The sequence below is a fragment of the Erithacus rubecula genome (genome assembly GCF_903797595.1).
Source record: "Erithacus rubecula genome assembly, chromosome: 1".
NCBI lineage: Eukaryota > Metazoa > Chordata > Aves > Passeriformes > Muscicapidae > Erithacus > Erithacus rubecula.
In genome coordinates, this window is record NC_136658.1 from 107,519,339 (window position 1) to 107,538,449 (window position 19,111).

A 19,111-nucleotide genomic window follows, 5' to 3' on the forward strand; every position below is an offset into this window, starting at 1 on the left:
TGCTGCTGAGAGCTGTGGCTGCAAGGGGAGAGCAGAAGGGGCAGCGCCGCTGCTGGGGAGACGGCGATGCCTTGGCTGGAGTGCTCGGTGCAGCCCCAGGGAAGCTCCCCCTATATATACCAGCCTGGCAGAATGAAGGCATTAGCAGGATTCCTCTGGAAAGACATGATCTCATGATGGAGGCAACGTGGTCAGCAGAAATGCGGAGACTGACCTGGAAATGACAGTCTGGTTGGAATCGGTGCCAGATGTCCTGGAGGGATGATGCCAGGCAGCAGGCTGCGAGGCACAGGGTGCCCAGGGGTGCTGGCATGTCCCCTGTGGAACCAAGCAGGCTGAGCAGGACACCCCTGTGGGCATCTCAAAGATGCTTGTGAAAGAGATCTGCTCCATGGGTCTTCGTAACCTGACCTTGGGTTTCATTAATTTGCTTCTTTTCTGCCCTTCCTTCAAGAAGAAACTCAGTATTTCTTCCCAATAAATGAAACAGCTCTTTTCCAAGCAAGGAAAAAGGCTCTGGTTCAGGTTGAAGAATGGGAAACATTTTTGTAACATGCTACAAAGTGCCTCTGCCACTCCAGAGGGGCCTGATGCCCCTGGCACTGGGATCATGGCAGGACAGGTAGGGAAACAGGACTAAAAAATGATGAAAAGCATCTTTTTGCCTAAAAAAACAAAAACTTTTAACAAAAAATACTTTGGCAAAAGAAAGAAAAATAAGCTTGGTCTCCGACCGTAACATCAGCCCCAAAGCTGCTCTTGAGAGTGCCCCTGTTTTGATTTAGGAGCGATGTGGGAGATCCATTTATCTCATGGTGTCACAGCACAGATCCTGCTTAACATGCATTTCTGGTTACAGCTGTTTTTCATTTCTGTTTCACTTAAAGCCTCCTTTAAGGGGTCATCTGGCACCCTGGGCTGCCGGGCGATGGGCACGGTGCCCGCCGCCGCAGGCTCTGCCAGAGAGCTGAGGTGGCTGGGCAGGCAGAGGGCAGCCAGGCTGCCCAGCTCCACAGCAGGGCTCACAGCCTGTGGCCACAGCTGAAACCCTGTTTCCATCACATCCAGAGATGCAGGGATTGCTTTCCAGGAGGCTCTGAGCAGCAGAAGCACCCGCGCTGGGAGTCTCGTGCTTCTCAGCACCTTTTGCGGTCTGCAGAGAATAAAAGAAAAAGAGGAGAGGGCACTTCCCAAAGGCACTTCAGATATGAGGGGCTGAATCACTCTCTCACATTGTGAGGGGCTAAAGAAACCAAGGGTGGCTGAGATGCTGTCCCTCTTCTTTGGGAGAAACCAGATCATTCCAGGCCAGAGGAGCTAAACTGAGGAAAGCACTGAGGCTTTTCTATCACTGAGTGATAATTCAGCTGAGAATTGCCTGGCATCCAGGCACCATGTGGTCTTGGAAAATACTTGGTCTTGGAGGAATTGTAGGAACCAGAAGATCCTGTTACAGAGGCTTTCCTTCATGAAAAGCAAAAACTTGAGCAGAAAAACACCCAAAACCACAGTAAAGACTGCTAAGAAGACAGACTAGAGCTTAGGTTCCACCTTATGTAGCTCCACTTAAAAAAGGCCCCAAGGTCCAGCCTTGGCTCTCAGGCAGGAAGGATTTTCTAATATCAGGTGTCAAAGAGAAATCAATCCCTCCTCAAGCCATAGAGGGGAAAAACCACAAGAGAAAGACCCAACCCCTCATTTATTCCCATTGTACCAAACCTGTCTTTTTGTTTGAGAAATTAAGGGAAAGCAAACGAGTCATAAAGCTCTACCAAGATTTTCCTTCAAGAACTATGTGAGATTTGTCCTGGCAGAGAAATAAAAAATTCCTCAGCCAGGCAGTTCCAGAGACCTGCTAACCTGTATTTAGCTAACAGGCAGCAGTGACCTGCTGCAGAATGCATCACCTGATGTGCAGGATAAGAGGAAAAATGAGGTCTGACAGACCATTTGGGCCCCAGGTGAGGGGGTGAGGAGTGTTGGGAACACCCTCTTTGTGTTTCCCAAATCAGGGTTATGCACACAAGGGCATCCTTCAGTCCTTACAAAACTTCCAAACCCTTGAGCTCTGCCCTCCACTGTGTTCTCCAGATTATTCCCTGGATTATTGAGGAGAAATGAGGGAGCCCAGGTTGCTCTAAACCAAATCCAGCCAGGCCTTGAACACTTCCAGGGATGGGGCAGCCACAGCTTCTCTGGGCACCCTGTGCCAATGGTAATGCACGTAACCAGAGCACTCAGTATGTTCAGTGAGATGGAATGAATTGGCTCTTTAGAGAAAAATGAGAAATATATCTTCAACTGAATTTTTTCTGAAATTATGTATATTATATTGTTCAAATACTTGAAAAGCAGCAGCCAACTTTTTGGTTTTATGTCTTTACTTTCTTCTGGACCCACATTTTCATGGCTTTCCCTAGAATTAATGATATCCATATGTCTTAAACCGACAATTTTGTCTTTTGTGGGCTAAAATATTTCATATGAAATGCATATTTCATTTACAGGGTTTTTTCTGATGCAGACTTCATACTGTCTCTGGGAAAAAAACAATCTCCTGAGATGCATTACATGTGACTTCCAATGGTCTAAAACTTGTGTGTCCTGTTCAAATGAGTTGTCCATGCTGCCTGTCCAGGCAGTGGAGGGACAGGTGCCTCCAGATCACATCATCATGTGAGTGGGTAGAAAAGATGAAATGAGACTCCTTTCAGCAGTGCCTGTATCTCAGGAGGCAATTCTAATTCTAATTCTAATTCTAATTCTAATTCTAATTCTAATTCTAATTCTAATTCTAATTCTAATTCTAATTCTAATCTGCACAAGCAAAACTGGTGAGAATAATCCCATCCAGTGGGAATTTGGTATGAGAAGAGAAAGTAATCATTTTGCACCAGTTCAGCAGACCAGACCTCACAAGACACACAACATTTGAGCACCATTATCACCTGCTGAGAAAAAGCAGTGAGATTTGTTGGTGGAAATTGAATGGAAGAAAATTGATGTATATGGTCATGAGCACATCCAAGAGCAATGCATCAAAGGCAATATTTTCCAAAGCTTCATTGTAAGTTTAGAGTCAAACTGAGAAAGTCCTCCAGAATGTTCTGCTGTCCAGCTTACCTTGGAAATAACCCCTTCCTAAACCATGAGTGTAATGGCCAGCACATGAATGAGACTTTTAGTAAAGGATATTGACCAGGACAAACTGAAGAAATCCCAGACCACGTTTCTGAGTAAAGCTGCCATCAGCAACCAAGCACAGCTGTGTTTAGCTGCTCTCAGTCTGTCTGCATGACTGACAAACTCCCACCTCCCCATTCCAGGTGAGCCCAGGGCTGTCTCTAATCCTCTTGCCAAGCTCTGTGCAAGCCCAGGGTGAACAGAAAAAGCGAATATTGAAGAGGAGCAGTCACTGGTGAGGTGTAGTGACTGGTCAGCAGTGACTGTGGAGGGTTTGTAGGAGATTCTGAAGTGCTGATGGAACAGGGAGGGGTTCCTGTTCCCAACTGGTTTGTTGCAGCCCCAGGAGAGCCAAGAAAGTCAAGCTCTGCTCTGATCTGCATTTCCTCTCAAGTCAAGTGTACCCTGCAAAAGATGCAACTTTTCAGATAGGTCTCATGGAAAACATGAATGCATCTCAGAGCTTTTTCTTTCAAATATACATATTGACCCTCAAAATACAACTATATTAATTTAAAAGGTCCTCTGTGTTTAGATATCAGCTGTTTAGTGATGATATAAGGGATTGAGCAATCTCTGACAATATTTAATAAAAAAATATTGCAGCATGCTAATCAGTCTGCTTCCACTTCATAGAAATCTATGAGTTACAAAAACAAGATCATGAGAGGGACACAAAGCTGCAGTAAATAATAATGTGATTTTTTTTTTTTTTTTTTTTTTTGCAAGTTTTCTTCCTGCCACTCTTGCTGAGGTGGAAAATACTACATAATGTGTGTAAGGATGCTGGTGAGTGGGGAAGAGAAACAAAAGACCATGTTTTTCTTAATCTTGCACAGACCAAGCTTTGGAAAGGATGCATGAAGTCAAGATGAAGTCATAGAAGTCAAATTGCAAGCAGTCAGGCAGAAAGGGCAGGGTCACTCATGGTTATCAGTTTTGGCTGCTAAGCACTTACAAAAAGCTTTCCCTAGAATGATCAGAGAGCATTTGTTTGTCTCTTCCTTTCTTTTTAAGGGAAGAGTCCTTTCTTTATAAGACTCATTTCTTGTTCCTCATGGCCAGGAGCTTCAAACTTTTCCACCACGGGCTGTCATGCTGGTGGAGGAGGGAGCAGGAGATTATAATATCATTTTCCTCCCCACCAGACAGCATGGAAAGCAGGAAAGCAGCGATTCTGATGAGTTCTGAATGCTGTTGACATCTTGCTAAAGTTTATAAGGGATGGGAGAAGGAAGCCCAAGTTATCAGGGCAGTTTGCACGATGCTCGTCTGGAGCTGGGGATGCAGGGCAAGGCAATGGGAGGTCTGGCATGAAAAATGGTAGGTGCTATTTTTTAAAAAATTAGATTAATTAGTGATTCTTACTAAAAGGCAAAGAACACTTGAAAACAAGTCTTGGGGAATAATTCACAGCAAAAAAAAAGAAACCAGTTAGTGGGAGGGTCACTACATGCTGAGCACCTTTGGAAAAACAAACATACAAAAATCCACCACCAAATGGGGCTTGCTTTGCTTTTGAAGAGAGACCATCATATCCCTAGAGAACCCTGCAAATTGCCATTTCTCTCACACAGCCCTGAGCTGCCCAGCTGGGAGCAGGTGAGCCCTTGCCCTCCAGACTCTTGGCTAAGCTTGTCCTGGTGCAAACCACAATTCTCCCTTCCCTCACCTCTGCAGCTCCTGCCTATGAATGGCCAACCCTGCACCCCGAGTTCTGTCCCAGGTGGTCCCCACTTACACTGACAAAATGCTTTTGTCTCACAGGGATTGTGGTTGCAAAGCTGCTGAACACCAGAGCCAAGTAAGGAACAAGTTGAGGGGACATTTTTAATTTTCTACTGACAAAGAAATCTTCACCTCACCGTTTTTAAGGCATAACCCTCTGTTTTACTGCTGCCCTTTGTGATTCTTTTTCTACTACAACATCTCCTTTTTGCCCATTTTAGAGTGATGGGGCAATTTTCATTTTACAGTTTACAGCAATCCACAGTCAGCTTTACAATTCAGCTGTACACTGGAAAAGTTAAACATCCACTCTACTTATCCTAAGACTGATATTTATTTTATCTAAAGAATTTATATAATATCAACAGTCTGCCTTGGTGCAGCCAAAGAGGCTTAAAAAATTACTAGCAATCCCTTTTTTCCACATCAGAGCTCACATCCTAAACACTGAACAAATCCCATCAGTGTTTAGGGCACATAATATCATTGTTGTCAAATCAATGGTGAATTTACGTGCTGCTAATCCTTGGCACTTAGTCAAACAAGCTCAGCAAGTTTTAGCAGCACAATGCATTTTATGTTTTCATCAATGGATTTGCATAGGGAATGAGGGATGCTCTTTGCTTCCCAGCCTGCAGCAGCTCCCAGAGAGTGGGAGGTGTGGAGTGAACATCTCACACACACAGAGCAGGAGAACGGGGACAGCAGCAGGTTTGGAAGTTTGCAGCTGCTAAGCAGTGATGCTTCTCCCCATCTGTAGATCTCAGGTGAGTATCATCCTGTAAAACGATTTGGCAGAGACAATTTCAGCAGTCCCCTGGTCTTTTATTTAAATAAAACCATCTCGCTTGCAACTCCACAGAGCTTGCAGCTGAGAGTTCCCCTGCTTTGCAACCAGATCTCATCTCCCTGAACTTTCCATGGCCCCTCGTCCTGCTGTATAAAATATTCCCTTGGCTCTGGAAATCAGACCCATTTTTATTTCCAGACCAGACAGAGAGCATAGGGTTGTTTTGTGACGTGATGTTTATTCATCTAAAGCAAATAATTATGGCAAATGATGCAACAGCTTGAGGAATTAAAATCTTGGCTATTTTTTTTGAGAAGAAAGGAGAAATTATGTCCATTCTTGGTTTAGTGTGAACCAAAAAAAAAAAAAAAAAAAAATTAATGAATGAATAAATAAATAAATAAAATATCTCTTCAGATAGAGACCTCTCCAAAAATAAATCACAAATTGCTATGACTTTGAATTCATAGAGTAATTTTCTCTTTCTTCCAGTGTTTTTGACTGTTTACATGTGGGTTATTTCTTCTTTCACGAGCATTCATGCATTGAGCAGATCATCCTACAGAGCCCATTGCAGGGTAATCATATAGAATTTTCTTCTCCAAAGGATTGGTACCCAGCTTTTGCACTGGGAAACTGTGGAATACAGAGAGGAGGAGGTAGCCAGGAAGAAGAGTGAGTAGCCAGAAAGAAAAGTGGATTTATCTGCTGGTGCAGGGGATGTGGTGCTGATGTAGTGGGGAAGCAGAGGCAGGAGGAGGAGGTCTGGAGAAAAGAAGACTGGAAGAGAAGATACCATGGAAAGACAGTGGTCTGATCAGGACAAGCAGCTCTGTAAAAGGCATTTGCAAGCCCTGTAGTGACTTGGTGATTGTACAGAGAACAACCCAGTCCTGGTTTGAGACTGCCTCTGTCTGAGCAGGGCTTGGAGGAGAAGCACTAAACACTGAATGCAGACATCAATGAATGAATCAATTAAGCCACCCAGGAAAACTCCAAAAATTTCCTGATTGCAGGAGATGCTGCAGTAGCTGTTTAGTGCTCAGGTGCAATGGGGCACTGGGAATTGAGCTGTTTGTCAGGGCAGATTGATTTGCAGACATGGTGGACAGGCAAGAAGGTGGTATCAGACTTGACAGGGACACTCATGAAGGGAGTTTGGACAGGCAAGGTTTGTTATTGATTCAGCCTAGAGAGTGGGAGGTATTGAGAGACCTGCTGGTACTACAGACACTGAAACCAACTCGATTCTCCACTGTGCACACAGGCTATGTGCATAATTAGGTTCTTTGAAGTTAAACTAGAAAACCTACAGTGATTGGACAGCACTCATAGAGAAGTTGCTCCCAGGAGAATGTCCATTCACAGGAGTGAATCTGAACCTGCAGCAGGTTTATAAGACCCTGTGCAGCACCACAGGATCTGCAAATCTCCCTGTGCTGAGGAGAAACACAAAATAATCACAGCTTTTATCTGGCTTGCAGAGACCCACTCTGTTCATCCAGCAGCCTAACTGAGAGCAAAAAAAAAGCCATCTCTTGATGGGATAATGATCCCTGTCCCTCACCCCTGGATGCCAGACGAGTCTGTTAGGGTGGCAGCTGTCTGGTGACTTGGAGAATTTATTTTTACAGCAGCTCAGTGATGGGAACCTCAGGGAAAAAAAAAAAAAAGAAAAAAAAAAAAAAAAAAAAAAAACCACCTCTTGGCAGAGAAAAGACCCTAATGAACCATTTGTCTAAGCTGCTGCCAAATCCTCTTGCTGGATTTGTGTGCACTCATGTGAGGATGAGCATTAGCAGGAGGCTGGTGGAGGTTAGCGGAGGAAGATTAGCGGGCGAGCTGAGCCCGGCTCTGTGCGTCACTGCGCCCAGGCCTGACCCCAGCAGGGCTCCTCAGCTGCTGCTCTGCATCCCCAGAGCACGGGGGAGAGCCACACTCTGCCAAAATCCCCCCTGACGTCTCTGGAAGAGCTTGTGAGGCAAGCAGAGCACACGGGCAGGGCTGGAGCGCTGGGCGAGGACAGGCGGGCTAAGGGATGATCAAAGTGGAGAACATCACATTCCCCAGACTGTAAGCACAGCAAAGTGCTGTGCTCAGGCACAGCAGAGGGGATCAGTGTGCTGCTGACGCTACACCCCTTGCCATGGCTCTGCTGTGTGTCATTAAGGTTAAATGATAACGATTGTCACAGCATCTGCAGTCTCAAACAACCCGTCTTTTCACTTTCCTTTCCCCCCCCCCTTTCCAGATGTTTAATGCATCTTGTCAAAAGGTCATAGCCAGGGGACCAAATATAGTGAGGGAAAACAAGCAAACAGAAAAATCCCTGCTGCAGCTGCTGAGTAAAAGAAATAAAAGAATTTGTATGTTAGTTCTGGGAAAAGTGGGGCAGTGGAGGGGAGTTGCAGCTGTGGGTGCAATAACAGGAGGGAAATTCAGAACAACCATTTTTAAATGCAAGGTCCCAAATCTAAACTCGCAGCATGCAAACATAAAAATATTTGAATAACATTTCTCACTCCCTAGGCTGACACAGTGACCTGTAGATCACACAGGGGCTTTTCAGTGACCCAGAGAGGGTGGTCTCAGTTATAAAGGTTTAAGTAATGCACTTTATTATCAGCTGTGGATGGAGAAGAATGGTTCTGGAGCCTTCTCACAGCTTTCAGGCAGATGAGCAAATCCTGCAGTCCCTTGCCCAAGGCTTGGTGTTCTTTCTCCACCTAGAGCACAACAGGAGGAATGTTCTGCAGCCACACAGAGATCTGACAGGTAACTCTCCTTCAGTGATAGCCACTGTTTTGCCACTGATTGAGTGTGTTCAACCTTCCTTTGTACCTCCAAAGTCTTGTCCTGCTCTCTCTCTGACTCTCTAGTTTTATTCACCAGGATATCTGTGTATTTCTATGCTGTGGAGCGATTAAAACCTGTCAGTGCTGTTCAGCCTTCATCTGGGTCTGTGTTGCTTTATAGACCTGTTCCAGCTGCCTGCTCTTCCCAATCCAGTTAAAAGCAGGCTCCATTCTCTGAAGGGCATGAAGATTTCACTGCTTTTATGTCCCTGTTATGCCCATCCTCTTCTTTGGAAGTTGGCTCCTGCCCCAGGGATGACCCAAGTATAAGAGGGATAAGAGGAGGGCAGACATTAAATCATCCCTATGGCAACAAAATGTGGTCCTGGGGGCTCCATCAGCTCTGCTCCTCTGGAGTGTGGGCAGGAGACATTCCTCACCTGCAAGGAGACATTCACACTTTGGTGCTGATTACCCTGGAAAGGGGAAAAGGGGATGCAGGCATGACCACCCTGGCTGTAGTACAGTGCCTACTCAAAAGATGTCAAAGAAAGCATCCACAGAGGGCAAAGGGAAGTTTCCCTATGGGAAAAGCATTCCTGAGAGTGTCACAGCTCACTCTGACACACAGCACCCTTCCTCCTGCCCTTCCAACCCACACCTTAGCCAGTCCCTGTGCACTGTGTCTCCTCTCATGCACCCCCTTCTTCTGGAATTTGGGAATTTGTGGGGTTCTTTTCTCTCTGAAGACATGAGTTTCAAGAGGAATGAGCCAGTCCTTCTGCCACTGTGCACTGCTGCATTGTGACACTTTATTTGCAAGGAATGGGTTACCTTGGCCTTCAAAGATCCACTTTGGTTGAAGAAATCAACAATCAGCCAAGAGAATACCTGCTGTGATCAATAAAACCTTAAAAAAAAAATAAATAAATAAATAAAAAGATTGGCATGTATCTTTAAGAAAATGAGGACAGCCTTCCCAAAAACTGCATCTGTCCCTCTGGGATTCTCAGAACCTGAGAATTCCAGGCCATGTGAGTAGAAGTGCAGCCCTTGTCAGGATGTGTGATAAAGGTCTTCACACCAAGCAGAAGGGATGTGTCCCTTCTCCAGTGAATGTTATTCCAAGGGTCTGGACATGGCTGCTCCATGGCTTACAGAGGTTGGCAAGGGCTTTTTATCCCCATAAACTGTAGCACAGGCAATTTTTCCAGTGTGCTCACAGCGTATCAGATGCAATGTGCAGCCTTTAGTTGAGATCACAATATGCTCTGCATCCATTTAACATCTATTCCCAGAGGTTGCCACACTGCAGAGTTGGCTTTTCCTTTACAAAGCACTCAGGCAAAATATGCTCCAGGGTCTGAAAATCTGCATGGCTCTGGAAGGGGTTCAGCGGGGTCCTTGTTACCACTCCCAGGCACATGTAAAAGGCTTTTCCAAAGCTCTGAAAAGCACCAACACCCAAACTGCCAAGATGACCCAAATTAGTCAGGAATCTCATCTATCCCAGCCACTTGCTCTGTAAACTATCCCCACATAAGGGACAAAACATAGGTGCCTCATTCTCACCCTTAAATCACATCTGATTTTTCAAATGTTCATCTCCCAGCTCATTTTAGTCCCTAGACAATTAGATTTTCCCAAGCAGCCCCCAAATAAATTCCTCTAATACCTGGCACAAACAGGCAAGAGGTGGGGAAATCGAGTTTTCCACCAAACAAAAGAATGTGCAAAGGAAAGAGCTGAGCTTTCACAGGTGCTGCTGCCTCTTCTGACACCTCTTCAGCTTTTCTCCCGGACAGCAGTACCCTCTGCAGGCAAGCACTGGCTTTAGCTTGTCCCTGCAGGATGACTTCCCAACCCAAGCTCATTCCCTGAACTCTTCCAACTGCAACGGGAAGTTCAGCTCCAGAGTAAGAGGAATGTCGAATTCGTCTTTACAAACAAGCTGTAGATCTGCTGGTAAATAAGACCAGAATTGAGAGATAAAAGAAACAATGGGATGGATTCCACTGATTGATGAATGGAAAAAGATATTTACCTTTACAAACAAACTGTAGGTTCGCTGATAAATGAAATTGGATATTGGAAGATGAAAGAAGCAACGGGGGGAAACTATGAATTCTATAAGAATTAAAAATTAAAAGGGAGGGTTATACATTAAAGGGGAATCTCAGGTATCAGGTGTTCTGGGAAGTCTGTGCCTCTCAAGTACCTCAGCCAGTGGGGAAAGAGAGAGGGAATGAGGCCGGGAAATTAGGATAAAAGGAGGCTGTATCCTCCAAATATTCAAGAGATCCCAGGGGAATGTCCCATGGCATCTCCCTTTATTCCAATAAAGCAAAAAGGACTCCTCTGTCTCTTTTTTGGACATAAACCTGTGGTGTTTGTGGCTTAATTTTCCTGACAAGAGCAAAGCTTTGTTTTGTGACCCTCATTCTAAACACCCAGCATTGTACAAAATCCAGAGCTGAAAGTCTGCTGCATCCTCAGCCAGGGAGCCTCCTGTCCTCACATGTGGCACGTTCTGAGCTCTGCACCAAGTGCTCCACTAGCCCAAAAGTGGCACACACACCCCCCAGCTGGGTGTGTGCTGCAGATGGCACTCTGTGCTCCACTGGCCACAGAGATACACCAGAGATGGGGAATCACCAGAAAAAATGAGCACTGCAGCAGATTTTTTTCTTTCCCGACCTTTAGCTGGAGGTAGGACTGCTCAGGACCAGAGACACACTATCTACCACATCAAACAGAGTGAGGAATGACAGATTTGAGGATTATGACAGCCTGTAGGATTTGACCTTGTTAATCCAGCTGTTTAGTAGAATATATAATTAGACAGCAGCTGTAGGTGAGCCTGCATTGATTTGCCTGCTCAATACCCAAGCACTGCTAACAGGACATTTTTTGCAGCCCTGATTTCAGGAGCACTTCTGGTCTAGAAGTACAGCAAAATTCCCATGGCATTCCAGTGAAGACAACTGCTTAGGAAAGCAGTTTTTATAGGGGCAAAAAAACAAGCAGGCTCTTTTGTAGGCATTGGCATACTGATTAAATTGCCATGGATCTTGCCTTAGGGTGCTCACTGCTGCTGCCCATTTGTTGAGAGACAAAGGGCACAGAGAGCCTGTGTGGAAAAGGGTTGGGAAGGGCATGTGCTGCTGCTCTGCCACTGCAGAGATGGAAGAGGTTGGGTTTAATGTGTGCCACAGAGGTAGAACAGCAATTTCTCCTTTCCTGGTGGAGGTGATTCCTCATTCACAGAATCACAGAATGGTTTGGGCTGGAAGGGACCTTAAAGATCACCTTGCTCTGACTCCTTGCCATGGGCAGGGACAGCTTCCACTAAATCAGCTTGCTCAAAGCCCCATCCAGACTGAGCTCTTAGCTTTCAAGCATGGGGACTCACCACCCTCACATAAAGAATTTCTTCCCAATATCTAATCTAATCCCTCATCTTCTAGTTTAAAACAAATCCTCCTTGTCCTATCACTGTCTGCTCATATACAAAATCAGACTCCCTCCTTTTTATGAACTCACTTTAAATACTGAAAGGCCACAATAAGCTTTCCTCAGATCCTTCCCTAGGTTGAATAACCCCAGCTCCCAGCTCTACAGCAAAGGTGCTCCTGTCCCTGCAGCATCTTTGTGGCCTCCTCTGGACCTGCTCCAACAGGTCCCTGACTTTGTTTTGCCAAGGACCCCAAATCTGGATCCAGCAGTGCAGGGGGTCTCATGAGGGCAGAGTAGAGTGGGAGAATCTCCTTCTTTGGCCTGCTGGACACCCCCTTTTATTGCAGCCCAGGACATGGGGGTTTCTGGGGTACCAGTGAACATGGCCAGCTCATGTCCAGCAGCATCCCCCAGACTTTCTCCACAGGGCTGCTCTCAGTTAATTCTACTTCCAGTCTGTTCTCATGTCTGGAATTGCCCTGACCCAGGTGCAGCACCTTCCACGTGGCCCTGTAGAACCTCATGAGGTTCTTGTGGTTTCACTTCCCACACTTGCTCAGGTCCTTCTGCATGGCCCCATCCTTCCATAGTGTCACTTGCCCTGCTCATGACATCCCCTATAAATGTGCTGAGGGTGAGCTGGATCCAGTGTCTGTGTCACTGGGGAAGCCGTGGAAGAGCCCTGGGGCCAAGGCAGAGCCCGAGGGACACCCTCATCCCCCACTGCAGCTGGACATGGAAACAGGGCACAAAACTCCTGTGTCCAGTCAAGATCCACTTCAAGGTGGTGAACTGTAACAAAAGTGGGAATTTTGCACCACTTAATTAGTGGTTTGTCTCAATCCCTTCTGCCTTCACTCAGAGCCAGGATTAACAAATACACAAAGGAAACCAATTTTCTTGTGTTTGGACTTGGTTGTTTATTAAATCTTATCAAAAAGTACAGAGCATTGAACAGCACTTCCAGCCACCTGCTAGAAGTGAGGAAAATGGAGGAAGATCCAGCTGCTACAAGGTCTCTTAAAGCTGAACAGTACAATAGAGAATTAACACCTACATTATTTAATTCCTGTGACCCTCAGTGTGACACTGACTGACCAACCAGAAACTACCTGAAATCCATGATGAAGGAAGAAGGAATACAAGCACTGAAGGAGACACCACCCAAAATCCTCCATCTTGTCCCATACCTATTACTATACTATAAAAACCTCAGATTTAAAACCCTTCACTATGTGAAAGCATGGTGCTTATATTTAACTACACACCCGTGATTTTAGCTCCATCACCCAAATTTGGAAGCTTCTCCAAGGCCTCAGGACCAAAGCAGTGTTCTCCTGGGGATCAGTGCCATAAAGCACAGAAAGCTCAAAATCCCAGGTTTTTGGGATCCAGCAGTGAACAACCTGGTTACAGATCACAGATACCACTTCCTTCAAAAGAACTTACTTTACACTGGGTTTTAAAAAACCATAGTTAATGCATGCACTTCCTGGACCAACAACTGAACAATTTTTAAAATAATGTCAAATGTTCTGTGTCAGGGGACGGTACAGGCAGCCAGTTTCAGCCTCTGGTTACCAACACCCTAGAGGTGTGTGAGGCTTGTGGAGAGATCCCAAGCAGAGGCAAGGAGTCAGGAGGGTCTGGGAGCCCCCCTTGCTGCAGGCTCCTCCAGTCTAACTGCATCTCTTTCACCTCTTGTTTTGTTAAGGACAGCGAAGAAATAAAATCCAGACCCTTTTTGGGGTAGATGAGACCTGTAAAAATCACTGTGACCTGTGAGACTAGCTTACTGAGATTGCAGCACCACGGTTCTGAAGTGTCTTGACCTGTGCTGGAATCTCTGGAATCTCCCTGGGGTCAGGCTGGAGGGGGTATGCTGGGGGGGAGAGAGGTGTGGGCAGCTGAGGGAGGGACCCCCAGCTCCCCTGGCAGCTGCCAGCTCAGAACCAGCAGCTCCAGGCTCCTCAGGGAGGATTTTGGCCATTCAGCACAAGGAGAGGCAAAAGAGGGCAGAGAACTGAAATCAGCAGTGCACACCTGAGCCCAGCGAGTGCCAGGGGCTGTTCCAGGTGCAGTGGTAAAAAACCTTTCAGCGGCATCAATGAGTGCTCAGGGAGAGTGTTTAATTTGTAGCTTAATGCCAGCTCTGCCTCGTCCTAGCACAGTTCAGGTTCCTTTTTTGTCACCTTCCAGCTCTCTCATACCAACAGTTAACAGGAACTGCTCTTGCTTGTGGTTGTTTCAAACAGATTTTGATCATGTGGTAAAACTGCTGTCTAGTATTACTCCAGCATTCAGCATTGCTCTGCTCTGAAACCTAACCCCTGGGAAACTCCCTTTGTCTTTTGCTAATCCAGAGTACAGCAGATCCTTCCCAGGGCTCAGGTTGTGCCACACCCCAAGGACATTTCAACAGCCATCCAGTGTTGTGTGGGTTTGCTGTAACAGATTTACACCCCAAGCATTACTTCCTGAGCTGGTGTAACTTCAGCTAGAGCTGTAAATACTATTGATCTTAACCCTGCTCTGCAAAAACACAGTTCTGCTGCATGTTGTGAACATTTACTTCTTGCTAAGCTCCAGGGAGATGCTTTAAGAGCATATAGCTTAGCAACAACACTGACCTTTTTTTTTTTTCTTTTTCCCCCTAAGCCTCATTGCATCCTTAGTCAGGTGGCAGCAAAAGTCTGTTGTTGCAGTGACTGCCCTGAAATTAAGAGCTAAAACAACAATGGGAAGAATTCACAGGAGGCAGGGCAGCTCAGGAGCTGCCTCAGAGCCAGCAGCTTTGATGCCTGTGCTTTCACAGGGCTGACTAAACAGATCGATTAGATCTGCATCAGCCATCCTGAAAGCCATAATTGGAAAATAATATTTTCACAGGGTTAGAGCTCCCTGCTTTGAAAATAAGCAGCTTGACTTTGGGTAAAATTTTCCGAGGCACCTCTGAGGTGCAGAGAGCAGAGCCTGGCTTCAGCTCAGGTCAGCAGCAGATACCTGGCCAGGTGAGCTTACACTGCCAGCCCAGGGTGATGCTGCAAGGGAGAAATGGGAGCCTGGGCTCAGGCTTCACCTCAGGCTGCTCTTCTGAGCCAGTTTGGTGGCAGGTTTCCACTGCCATTGCTCTTGCAGGTGTCACTCCTCCTCTGCCTCTCCCCCTGTGGAAACCAGGGCCACAAACACAGGTTTGCCTGTTATCCATCCCTGTGTTCACATCAGTCTGAGCAGGACAGACACAGTGTACTCTGGATTTAATTAGCACAAGGAGTTTGATAACCAAGATGCCTTGGTAAGAATAAACAGAGCAAGAAGACTGGATCAAGGCTGGCCACAGGGAAGAAGACTGAATCATGTAGAAATGTTGCAAAATGTTTGTTTGTGTGATGTTTAACCCAATCAATGCTGTAAAAAAAAAAAAATACTAGCCTTCCTAGAGTTGTATATAAGCATATGCAGCTCACAGTAAATTTGCATTCTGATCACCAGTCAACAGTTCCCATGTGAGAGGAATGTTGGATTTGTCTTTACAAATGAGCTGTGGGTCTGCTGGTAGATAAAACTAGAAGTGAGAGATAAGAGAAACAATGGGAAGGATTCCACTGATTGATGAATGAAAAAAAGATATATTTGCCTTTACAGAGAAACTGTAGGTTTGTTGATAAATTAAATTGGGTATTGGAAGATGAAAGAAACAATGTGGAAAAAACATGAGTTCCATAAGAATTAAAAATTAAAAGGGAGGGTTATACATTGGAGGGGAATCTCAGGTATCAGGTGTTCCAAGGAGTATGTCTCAAGTATGTCAGCTAATGGAGAAAGAGAGAGGGAAATGCAGCCAGGAAATTGGGATAAAAAGGGAGGCTGCATCCTCCAAAAATTTGAGAGACCCCAGGGGAATGCCCCATGGCCTCTCCCTTTATTCAAATAAAGCAAAAAGGACTCCTCTGTCTCCTTTTTGGACATAAACCTCTGGTGTTTGTGGCTTAATTTTCCTGACACAAGCATCTTCTGTTCCCCCAGATGCCCACAGCTCCAAGAGGACACAGCAGGCATCACCCAGCATCCCTGCACTGAGGTGAATGCAGGCAGCACAACCCTTGGCACCTCGTTGCACATGCCAGCATCAGACATGGAGACACAAAATTCCTTGTGGGATGTACATTCCCTGCTGCTCAGAGGGCTCCTGGTGGGGACAGGGCAGCACAGCTGCACTGGGGAGAGTCCACACTGCAGGAACCATCCCAAACCTGCTGCTTCTGGAGAGCCCTGAGCCCTCCTGCCACCAGCAGGGTCCTGGTGGGAAAAGCTGCCCTGGATGATGTTCCAGCTCAGTTCTGCTGAGATGCTGCAGCTCTGAGCCCTTCCAGCTGAATGCCACGGGAGGGAGCCCCAGCAAAGCCAATGGAAAGCTGAACCTTCCCATCCCCCTGAAACTGGCTGCCACCCGAGCAGCCCCAGCACCTCTGCAGGGATTATTTCCTGGGGGGGTCAGGGAAAGCAGCACCCCTCTGCCAGGAGGGGACCATCATTCACACACCCCAGGCTGCTTCTTCACTAAAGCACAGGGCAGGAAAGCTTCAGAGCCCCCATGGAGTAGCTGGGTAGCTGAGCCACATCCTCCTCACCTGCAATCCCAACCTCACCTGGCCCAGGACACCTCCCAGTGGATTTGGGGAGGTTTGTCTGACCCCAGCAAGCAGCAAGGAGACTGCTGTGGGTGTGCTGTGCCTTGCCTTTCTGCAGGCTGAAACGACTGAGCTCTTCCTCTAAACAAAGAATTTTCTGTAAATATTCTTTTCTGTAAATATATCTTTTCAGGATAAGTCTGGCACGATCCCTTCTTTTGTGAATGTGGAGCTGTGAGCAGAGTTTAACTGCAGACAGCAAAGGGAATGTGCATGATGTCTCCCCCCGTCCTGCAATAACTTTCTCTGATACCCCTGCTCTGGTTCTCTGCTATTTTTAGATGTAATATTTGCTGATAAGAAAGCTCCACTGTGAGGGTACAGTCCCATGACAGGCTTGAACTGAACAATTTGGCTGCCACAGAAAGGGAGAAGCTTTCTGTCTTTCTCCTTCTGCCCAGTCCTTCCTGATTCCCCTCCCTCCTCCTGCTGTGTGCTCCCATCTGTGCAGTGCAGCTTCATTTCCCCATCCTGATTGCAAGATAAAATGATTCAGCTTATTAACTTGGCCATTTGAGCCAGCTCAAGGCACTCACCATGCAAGTGTGGGAGATGGAACAAAATAAGGTCTGGGAGGGGAGGAGGCAAACCTGCCCCTTGCACCTGGGCTGAGCTCATCTGAGCCAAGGTCCTGCTGCACCAGGAAACCACAACCAAATGAAGACAGGCTGAAAACAAACAAAATTATGGGATGGGCACAGGAGATCTGCAAGCTGCTTTCCTATGCAAAGAGCTTGCATGGGCTCAGGGGCACAAGTTACTGGAGAAGAGATGCAATAAGAGATTTCCACCAAAATATCTCCTTTCACTGCCTTAGTGTCCTCTTGGTCCTCAAAGTACCTGAGGGCAGCAAGCAAGCAGAACCTGGGGAGTTTTTCAAAGAGTACTCAGGAAGGTTAAAAGACATCAGCTGCTCCCACAAAATGCTTCATCCAAACTGCCCAGGACAGCTCAGAGAGAAATTTCCCTCCAAAGAGCAGCTGGGTTTGCTTATGAGATGGACTTTGATTATTTTCCAGTGGATCCTTTTGGCCCTTGGAAAGTGGATCAGGGACAGCCCTGGGGCAGCACTTCAGGAGGCTGGGAGAGGAGAGCCAGGATCACACTCACAGGGGGCAGACAATGAAAGAAAAAAAGAGATTTTTTTTATTTTGTAGTGAATAGGGATGCCATCTCCCCATGGCCACAGCACAGTGACACTGCCCAACTGCTCACATTTGGGGAAAGCACAGAGATCAGCACAGAGAGAGGCCAAGAGATGTGGCTCACCTTTAAAAAACACCTACATTATTTTAGAGCTCCCTTGCCAGACTGGTATCACTACAGTCTCTACTGTCATCTTCTCTTTTGGGCCAGGCTAGCATACATCCTGAACAAAACTTGGAATTACTGCCTAGCAAGGGGGGCTGGAGGGCTATGGGGAGGTAGAATAGGGAGAAAATGAGTGATTTGCATCCAAATAAGGAGAGTGTTAACAGTGGGGTTTAAATAAATAAATAAATAAATAAATACATACATACATACATACATACATACATAAATAAAGTGGTTCTGGAGGAGCCAGAAGTGAAGCTGCACCTGTGGACACCAAATGTTACTTGTGCACTGAAGCATGAAGGACAGGAGGCCACAAACACACCAGTGCTCACCCCTGAGTGCAGAATATTCCTCTTTCTGTCCCCTGCCAGCTAAGGGATCCTGCTGCCTCGTGTGTGAGTGAGGAGATGGAGCAAGTGCAGCCTGGTGACCCCTCCATCTGAACCAACCAGGCTGTCCCTAAATTCTCACCCTGATTCTGCTCATCTCCTGTCCACCTTGATGGAAAATCACCTGCTCTCTATGTCTCCTCTGTAAAGGGGGGAGGATGGCATTTTTGTCTGGCTTGTAAGCTCCTCTGGGCATGGGGAGAGGGCTTTTAACAAACAGCAAATGCCATAATGATGGCCTTGACCCTAGATTGCACAGCAGCTTGTCCAGCAAAGCTCTAATCACATCAAATATTGTGTTGAACTTCGAAGCTCTGCATCTTTATTAATTTTCCTGGTTTACAGTTGTAAAGCTCTCCAACAGCAACAGCTAATAAATAAATCAGCAGTGCTTCTAATCAGGGGTTGGATCTCAAAGCCTCTCCAAGGAAAAGCTTCCCTGAGACACAAATCCCTCAGCCAGGCTCTGCAGTGTCTGCACTGCTGCCTCTCCAAGGCTCTGACTCAGCATCTCCTCTCCACCCTGCCTCTCCTCCAACCCCAGGGACTGTCCCTGGTGCCAGAGCAGTGCCCCACAGCCCTGGCAGGGTCAGGGCTCAGCTGAGGGGGACCTGGGGGTCTCTGAGGCTCTGTCCTCATGTGCTTGGTGGCAGAATCCTTCACACCAAGTGAAGGACCACACCAGTGAAGGATCACACCAAGCTGCCCCAAGAGATGAAACAAAACCACAGCCAGTCCTCTCCCAGACCCACAAAACACAGC